Consider the following 9,245-nt stretch of genomic DNA (forward strand, 5'->3'; position numbering starts at 1 on the left):
ACCAAATATAATAATTATTATTTGTCCCTTGTTTTTAATCGCGTGTCTTCCCAAGAGTTTCATGGCAGAGTGTTTGAATGGCTTGTCTAAATTCATTCTAGCCTGGGCAGACATGGTGGCTCACACGTGTAATCAATCCCAGCACTTTGGGAGATGGGCAGATCATGAGGTCAGGAGATCGAGACCATTCTGGCTAACATGGTGAAATCCCCTGTCTGCTAAAAATACAAAAATCATCCAGGTGTGGTGGCACATGCCTGTATTCCCAGCTACTCGGGAGGCTGAGGCAAAAAGAATGGCTTGAATCCGGGACAGAAAGGTTGCAGTGAGCCTAGATTGTGCCATTGCCTTCCACCCTAGGTGACAGAGCAAGACTTCCATCTCAAAATAAATAAATAAATTCATTCATTCATTCATTTGTTCTAAATAGATATGTAGGATGTCAGCTTCTGGCCTCATGGACTCTGAGCTGACGAGGTCCGTGGTCTGTCTATTGCAGGATGGTACACGTAAGGAGTTTAAAATTTTTTTTTTAAATCGTCACGTTTAAAACAACTAATTTTGTTATACAGAAATACACAGATCTACCCAAAACACAGAAACAACTCTTCTATTTTGAAACTACTATTTCAAAACTTGTCTTGGCCAGGCGCGGTGCCTCATGCCTGTCATCGTAGCAATTTAGGAGGCCAAGATGGGGGGATCACCTGAGGCCAGGAATACAAGACCAGCCTGGCCATCATGGTGAAACCCCATCTTAAAAAAATAAAAAATAAAAATTGTCTTAGGCCTAGTGGGTGTGCCAGTGATCCTTTTAGGTTTCGACCTTGACCGAGAGAATTTCCAGTCGGTCTCTCCTCTCTGGAAGGAAGTTTCAGATAATCTGATGGGTGGGGACTTAGGCTGTGTCTCCCTGGGGCCCTGGTCGATTGCCTGTGGGAACTGCCCAGGCAGGAGGGCATAGCGGCCCCACTGTGCTGTGGCAGAGAGGAGGGCTCCATTCTTCCCCTCCCCCACTCCAGCTCCGGGGGATCCCAATTCATTCCGGGTCCATGCTCTCTACTGGCAAACTTCGGGCATCCCCTGGCAGCCACTGTTACTCTGAAAACCGAGGCCTCACTGAGGAAGAATGCTCAGGCCGCCTGCGCACAGCCAGGGGCAACTGTGTCTTGTCCACTGCCCCTGCCCTCATCCCATCTCCAAGTTCCTCCCTCCCTTTTTGCTTAGGGAATCGCCATACTGACCACTGGGTCTCATTGTTCTTTGATCAGATAAAAAGAAGAAATAGGCCCAGGCTTGGTGGCTCATGCCTGTCTGGGAGGTTGTGGTGGGTGGATCAGAGGTCAGGGATGTTGGCATCACCTCTTCATTGGGCATCAGATGTTGTGGTCCGTGAGATTGGCATGTCTACTGGGGTCTCTTGACCAGCAAGAGGGTCCCAATACCTGTAAGAGAGAGTGGGTGGAAGAAAAGAATGACAGAAAAGCATGAGGTCTGGAGGGCTGTCATGCCATGTCCAAGACAGCAGTTTATTCTTGTGCACAAGAGTTTATATATGTTTTTTCATACAGTGACTGACGTAGGTCCCATTACAAAAGTTTTATTAGGAGGGAACAGAAAATTACAAAGTAAGCCGGGGAGGGGGTAATATACAAGTTTATCTAAAGGTCACTGAACACAAAATAAACAAAAGATTCTTGTCCTTTAAAGATTCTTATCCTCTTATCAATAACTACAGTTACAGTAAATAACATTAAGGCAAGTGATAATTTGAGGGGTAGCATTTTTCTAGTAACATGTGAGCGATCACAGTATTTAGTAAATGCAGGTAAACAGAGTCATAAAACCAGCCCAGAATGGGAACTTCAAGAGAGACAATAGTCTCATAAATGGTCATGAAGTCCTCACCCAGACATGCCATTAGCTCAGTGGATCAAGAATAGGCTTCTGCAAACTCAGGCCTCTATCACTTCCTTCTTTTTTCCTCAGCTCAACCACCCTCAGTGGGGGAAGAATATGCCCGGGCTCTAATTCCGTAATGGCGGAGACATGGAGGGGTCTCTACACTGGTCGAGTAATCCCCATAATTCCCCCATATTTATTATTATTTTTCAAATGGAGCCCAAAAAGTTTGAGCTGTATGCGCTGGAGGGAGGAGAACACAAGTCGAAAGAGGAAGGGCAGAAGAATGAGAAGCAGAAGAACACAGCTGCCAATGGCCACAATGCTAGAAAAGGACGGCAGATGAAAGCCACGGGTCCAGGAGGATAAAGTGTTAACAATATCATGAGCAATGGTATCATCCCATGGGAGGTCTTGGCGTGAGAAATCAATGGCATGAATTTTCTGTTGAAGTTTAAGAATATCAAGAGACAAGTTATTATGACTCCAGATACCTTCTAAATGGGCTTTAACTAAAGGCCATCTCCACTGAGTGTCATTATAGGGCGTATTGGTAACACAAATATATTTAAAGTCAACATGACAGCGTAACAGCAAATGGGACTGAATATTATACACCTTATCACCTAATAAAGTAACAGTTTGTTCCAAAGCATTAAGTTTTACCTCTAACTTCTTGTCAATATCCATTTGTGTACCCAAAGAAACAGAAACATTTTGAGCAAGATGATTAACATAAGTAGCAGTTTGGACACTGTGAGCAAGGCCTACAGCTGCCGTAGCAGCTGTGACCACGATAGAAACAATAGCCAAAATTCCAGTAACAAGCAAGCCAATAAAATGTTTTGGGTGAATGACAAGGTCCTGAATCTGATGGAGTTTCTGCAGGCTATGCTCATCATACCAGGGACCAGAAATATTAACGGGAAGCATAACATATGGTGGTTGGTGAACAACGAGGATGGTGGGGGTGGGAAAGGCAGAAGAATCCAAACAATTGGTAAGTGTACAGGAGGAGCAAGAAACAAAATATTGTCCAGAGGTATAAGTAATATTAATAGAGCCATACAAAAGAGCATATTGGGCGGCAACACAGGCTTTGACATAGTGATAAGAAGGGGAGGAAGAAGTGAAGGCAGGGCTGCGGGAACCAACTGTGTGATAAGTAGGTACCAAGGCAGTAAAAAGTCACCATAGGGAGGGAAACAGGCGGCCAGAGGGAGTGGAGACAAGGGGAGTGCTCCACCCTCCGGGAACTTGATAATGAGAGGCAGAATTACTAAGAGGAATGTGGGTAGACCAGTCATACAAAGTAAAGCCAGAAGGCAAAGTATATTGTAGAGCCTGATGCTTGGTAAAACAAGTACACCAGGGAGGGGAAGGATCAAAAGAATAGTTAGTAGGGCAATGGCAGTGTCTGTCCTTATCAGGGAAATCAGGAGAAGTAAGATTCCACGATTCCTTGATACCATAGTAAATCAAGAACCAGTCTTCAGAAAAACAGGAAGTTTCACCAGGGAATAAATTAGAAGGTCCTTCATAGGTAGAAAGTTGTTTTAAAGCCAAATCAAAGCAGTAAGGGGAGGGTTTGAAAGGGGTAACAGGCAAAGAAGTGGATGGAAGAGAATCCGAAAAGGCAGGGGCATGAAAACACATGGGAGGACTAGCAGCTTGAGCCATATAAGAGTAAGTTGCAGATTGAGGTGTAATATGAGCAGAGGAAGGGAAACCGAGGACAGAAGTATCACTAAGATAGACAGAAAATGAAGGATCATTCCAGGTGACAGGATGAAGGACTGGGGGATCGGGGACATAGGCCCAAAGAACCTGAGAATCAGGCAATGGTTGAGCCTGAGCTTGAGTATTGGCTTGACGTGATAAAATAGCAATCATGGCAAGAAATAAAGTGGAAGGGGTAGGAGATTGTCCATTTTCCATAATTAGTCGAGAGGCTTCGTCGGATCTGGGCCCATGTTGGAAGGGGTACACCGTGTGGAGTCATCAGGGACAGAGAGTGGCAGCGAGGATGGCATCTGCGCAGCTGGTGTGGCATCACATGAAGACAATGAAACCGGGGAATGAGCCTGTTGACCGGATTGCAAGGGGGCATGCTTGACCAGTCGTTCAGGCACCCAAACAGGAGAGTTGGCAGACTGGGAAAAACGCAGACATGTCCTCGTCACCATATGAGGACTGGATCAGGGCCATGCCACTGGTTAGAAAGAGAATCTTTCCACAAAACCTCTGGTGTAGGTTTGTGCTGTGGATGCCAAAAGTGATCAGCAGAGGAACGGCCATCAGTATCTAAAGTTAAAAAGTTAAGAACATAAAGGGCATGATTTAACCAATTATGAGGTGACTCAGTCAGAAAGGAAGGTTCATGATGTAGTTTCTGTAAGAGAGTTTTCAAAATGGAATGAAAATGTTCTACAATTCCTTGACCCTGGGGATTGTAAGGAATGCCCATGTGATGAGAGATTTGAAACTGAGAACAAAAGGAAGCAAAAGTCTTGCTGGTGTAAGCTGGTCCATTGTCCATCTTCAAAATATTAGGAACACTTAGAACAGAAAATACTCGCAAGCAGTGAGGAACAACATCTTTAACATCTTCACCAGTATGTGCACAGGCAACTGCAAAACGGGAATAAGTGTCAATGGTAACATGAACATATTGTAATTTATTGAAAGGAAGAAAATGAGTGACATCCATTTAAGAAATATGAGCAGGCAAGAGACCTCGAGGGTTAATTCCTAAGTGATGGGTAACAGGCAAATGCGGAGCACAAGCCGCACAAGATTTAACTATGTGCCGAGCTTGTTCTCTGGTAATCTTAAACTGTCACCTGAGGCTACGAGCATTTTGATGATGAATAGCATGAGAGGACTGAGCACGCTGAATAGATGTTAAGACAGGGAAAACTTGTTGGGTTAGTTGGTCAGCAAAGGAGTTGCCTTTGGCCAGCGGTCCTGGAAGGGAAGAGTGGGCTCTAATGTGTCCTATAAAAAATGGAGAAAGGCATTGCCAGATGGCATGCTGTAGAGGAAGAAGAAGATGAATTATGGAGGAAGAATCTGAAAGAGAAAGGGGAGCAGTTTCAAGGTGCTGAACTAAATTAACTACATATTGGCTGTCAGAATATAAATTCAAAGGCACATCCCAATTGGTAAGAACATGTTGAACTGCAAGTAATTCCACACGCTGGGCAGATACTTCATTAGTCTGAAAAGAAAAGGGTTGTTGATTAACAGTGCCAGCAGTGAGACCTGTAAAAGACCCATCGGTGAAGGCTAGAGGTGCTGAAGGCAAAGGAGCTTTAAAACAATTTTGAGGGAAAATGAGAGAACATTGAGAATAAAAATGTAAAATATTTTCAGCTGGATAATGGCAGGAGATCTGACTGGGAAAACCTGCAAATGGCAATTGCCAGGAATCACAAAACTGCCAAAGCCATTGCGGTGGAATAGGGCTTCTGCAAACGCAGGCTTCTATCACTTCCTTCTTTTTCCTCAGCTGGACTGCCCTCAGCAGGGGGAGAATATGTCTGGGCTCTAACACCGTAATGGCAGAGACACGGAGGGGTCTTTATGCTGGTGGAGTGATCCCAATACAACCAAAACAGAGCTATCTAACAGAATGGTTGTCAATGTATACATTCATCTTACAGAGTTAAACTCATGTATGGATTCAGCAGTTTGGAAATCCTTTCTGTGCAGAATCTCAAAACAGGCACTTCCAGCCTAATACCAGCATATAAGAAAGAGCAGTAAGACTGCATCTAAAAGTCAGGAGAAACATTTCTTTTCAACTGGTCTGCTGTGTTTTTGTTCACCTAAGGGACTTGAATCTATGTTTTGATTCAGCGAGTTAGAAACACGGGTCTTCTAGGAGCTGCATTGGGATATTCCAGAGTGAATGGGACTATATGCTGTAAAGAGAAATATCTCCTTCTAAAACGAAAACGGAGCTATCTAACTGAATAATTGTCAATATAGGCATTCAACTAACAGATTAAAACTCATGTGTGGATTCAACAGTTTGGAAACCCTTTCTGTGCAAAATCTAAAAACAGTCATTTCCAGCCCAATACCGGCAAAGGTAAGAAACAGCAGTAAGACTTCATCTAAAACTCAGGAGAAACGTTTCTTCCAAATTGCTCTCTTGTGTGTTCGTTAATCTAAGAGAGTTGAATCCATGATTAGATTCTGCGAGTTAGAAACATGTTTCTTCTAGGAGCTGTGTAGAGATATTTGAGAGTGAATGAGACTACAGGCTGTACACAGAAATATCAGATCCTTAAACCAAAACGGAGCTATCTAACTGAATAATTGTCAATGTATGCATTCAACTTACAGAGTTGAACTCATATGTAAATTCAGCAGTTTGGAAACACATTCTGTGCAGAATCTCAAAACAAGAATTTCCAGACCAATAACGACATATGTAAGAAACAGCAGTAAGACTTCGTGCAAAACACAGGAAAAAAAGGTTATTTGAAACTGCTCTGCTGAGTTCGTTCACCTAAGAGAGTTGAACCTATGTTTAGATTCAGCGAGTAAGAAACACGTTTCTTCTAGGGGCTGCGTTGGGATATTCCCGAGTGAATGGGACCATAGGCTGTACAGAGAAATATCTGCTTCTAAAACCAAAACGGAGCTATCTAACTGAATGGTTGTCAATGTGTGCATTCAACTGACAGAGTTAAACTCATGTGTGGATTCAGCAGTTTGCAAAGCCTTTCTGTGCAGAATCCCAAAACAGACATTTCCAGCCCAATACCGGCATATGTAAGAAAGAGAAATAAGACTTCGTCTAAAACTCAGGAGAAACGTTTCCTTCAAACTTCTTTGCTGTGTATTCGTTCACCTAAGAGAGTTGAACCTAGGTTTAGATTCAGCGAGTTAGAAACTCGTTTCTTCTAGAAGCTGCGTTGGGATTTTCCCACGTGAATGGGACCACAGGCTGTACAGAGAAATATCTGCTTCTAAAACCAAAACAGAGGTATCTAACTGAATGGTTGCCAATGTGTGCATTCAACATACAGAGTTAAACTAATGTGTGGATTCAGCAGTTTGCAAACCCCTTCTGGGCAGAATCTCAAAATAGGCATTTCCAGCCCAATACCGGCATATGTAAGAAACAGCAGTAAGACTTTGTCTGAAACTCAGGAGGAACGTTTCCTTCAAACTGCTCTGCTCTGCATCCGTTCACCTAAGAGAGTTGAATCTAGGTTTAGATTCAGCGAGTTAGAAACACGTTTCTTCTAGGAGCTCCGTTGGGATATTCCCGAGTGAATGGGACCATAGGCTGTACAGAGAAATATCTGCTTCTAAAAGCAAAAGGGAGCTATCTAACTGAATGGTTGTCAACGTGTGAATTCAAATTACAGTGTTAAAGTAATGTGTGGATTCTGCAGTTTGCAACCCCTTTCTGTGCAGAATCCCAAAACATGCATTTCTAGCCCAGTACCGGCATATGTAAGAAACAGCAGCAAGACTTCTTATAAAACTCAGGAGAAAGTTTTCCTTCAAACTGCTCTGCTGTGCGTCAGTTCACCTAAGAGAGTTTAACCTATGTTTAGACTCAGCATGTTAGAAACATGTTTCTTCTACGAGCTGCGCTGGAATATTCCTGAGGGAATAGGACCATAGGCTTTACAGAGAAATACCTGCTTCTAAAACCAAAACGGAGGTATCTACTTGAATGGTTGTAAATGTATGCATTCAACTAACAGAGTTAAACTCGTGTGGATTCAGCAGTTTGCAAACCCTTTCTGTGAAGAATCCTAAAACAGGCATTTCCAGGCCAATACCAGCATATGTGAGAAACAGCAGTAAGACTTCTAATAAAACTCAGGAGAAACGTTTCCTTCAAACTGCTCTGCTGTGCATTCGTTCACCAAAGAGAGTTGAATCTATGTTTAGATTCAGCAAGTTAGAAACACATTTCTTCCAGGAGCTGCATGGGATATTTTCGAGTGAATGGGACCATAGGCTGAACAGAGAAATATCTGCTTCTAAAACCAAAACGGAACTTTCTAACAGAATGGTTGTTAATGTATGCATTCAACTTAGAGAGATAAACTGATGTGTGTATTCAGCAGTTTCCAAACACTTTCTGTGCAGAATCCGAAAACAGGCATTTCCAGCCCAGTACAGGCATATGTAAGAAAAAGCAGTAAGACATCGACTAATAGTAGAAACGTTTCCTTGAAACTGCTCTGCTGTGCATTCGTTCACCTAAGAGAGTTGAATCTATGTTTAGGTTCAGGGAGTCAGAAACACATTTCTTCAAGGAGCTGCATTGGGAAATTTTCGAGTGAATGGGACCGTAGGCTGTACAGAGAAATATCTGCTTCAAAAACCCAAATGGAGCTATCTAACTGAATGGTTGTCAATTTGTGCATTTAACATACAGAGTCAAACTAATTTGTGCATTCAGGATTTTGGAAACCCATTCTGTTCAGAATCCCAAAACAGGCATTTCAAGAACAATACTGGCATATGTAAGAAACAGCAGTAAGACTTCGTGTAAAACTCAGGAGAAACGTTTCCTTCAAACTGCTCTTCTGTGCGTTCGTTCACGTAAGGAAGTTGTATCCATGTTTACATTCAGCGAGTTAGAAACACGTTTCTTGTAGGAGCTGCGTTGGGATATTCCCGAGTGAATGGGACCATAGGCTGCACAGAGAAATATCTGCTTCTAAAACCAAAACGGAGCTATCTAACTGAATGGTTGTCAATGCGTGCATTCAACTTACAGAGTGAAACTCATGTGTGGATTCAGCAGTTTGCAAACCCTTGCTGTGCAGAATCACAAAACAGGCATTTCCAGCCCAATACTGGCATACGTAAGAAACAGCAGTAAGACTTCATATAAAACTCAGGAGAAAGGTTAACTTCAAACTGCTCCACTGTGCATCCGTTCAAGTAAGCGAGTTGAATCTATGTTTAGACCAGGGAGTTAGAAACACGTTTCTTCTAGGATCTGCGTTAGGATATTCCCGAGTGAATGGGACCATAGGCTGTACAGGGAAATATCTGCCTCTAAAACGAAAACGTAGCTATCTTACTGAATGGTTGTCAATGTGTGCATTCAACTTACAGAGCTAAACTCATGTGTGGATTCAGCAGTGTGCAAAACCTTTCTGTGCAAAATCCCAAAACAGGCATTTCCAGCCCAATACCGGCAGATGGAAGAAACAGCAGTAAGACTTCATTTAAAACTCAGGAGAAACGTTTCCTTCAAACTGCTCTGCTGTGCGTTCGTTCACCTAAGAGAGTGGAATCTATGTTTAGACTCAGCGAGTTAGAAACATGTTTCTTCTAGGAGCTGCGTTGGGATA

This window comes from Aotus nancymaae, unplaced genomic scaffold (assembly GCF_030222135.1).
Source record: "Aotus nancymaae isolate 86718 unplaced genomic scaffold, 86718_ANA_hifiasm-v0.15.2.pri h1tg000156l, whole genome shotgun sequence".
NCBI lineage: Eukaryota > Metazoa > Chordata > Mammalia > Primates > Aotidae > Aotus > Aotus nancymaae.